Here is a 466-nt window from a genome sequence, read left to right as displayed (position 1 = left end):
CTGTCAGACAAGACAGAGGGTTTAAAATCATCTGTCAGACAAGACAGAGGGTTTAAAATCAGCTGTCAGACAAAAGAGAGGGTTTAAAATCAGCTGTCAGACAAAAGAGAAAGTATAAAATCCCCTGTCAGACAAGACAGAGGGTTTAAAATCAGCTGTCAGACAAGACAGAGGGTTTAAAATCAGCTGTCAGACAAAAGAGAGGGTATAAAATCCCCTGTCAGACAAGACAGAGGGTTTAAAATCAGCTGTCAGACAAGACAGAGGGTTTAAAATCAGCTGTCAGACAAAAGAGAGGGTTTAAAATCACCTGTCAGACAAGACAAAGGGTTTAAAATCAGCTGTCAGACAAGACAGAGGGTTTAAAATCACCTGTCAGACAAGACAGAGGGTTTAAAATCACCTGTCAGACAAGACAAAGGGTTTAAAATCAGCTGTCAGACAAGACAAAAGTTCAAAATCAGAT

The 466-nt window shown here is 39.9% G+C and overlaps 1 protein-coding gene across 1 annotated transcript in view; it reads right to left on the bottom strand.

The window, feature by feature from the left end:
- The window catches only part of LOC119409596 (phosphatidylinositol 4-kinase beta-like), a 2,710-nt gene that overhangs the window by 625 nt on the left and 1,619 nt on the right, over positions 1-466 (bottom strand). The gene's annotated exons all lie outside the window — the stretch shown is intronic.

The sequence above is a fragment of the Nematolebias whitei genome, chromosome 5 (genome assembly GCF_014905685.2).
Source record: "Nematolebias whitei isolate Nwh7 chromosome 5, NemWhi1, whole genome shotgun sequence".
Taxonomy (NCBI): Eukaryota; Metazoa; Chordata; class Actinopteri; order Cyprinodontiformes; family Rivulidae; genus Nematolebias; species Nematolebias whitei.
Note: the sequence above shows the minus strand (reverse complement) of the source record. Positions and strands in the feature narration are given on the sequence as shown.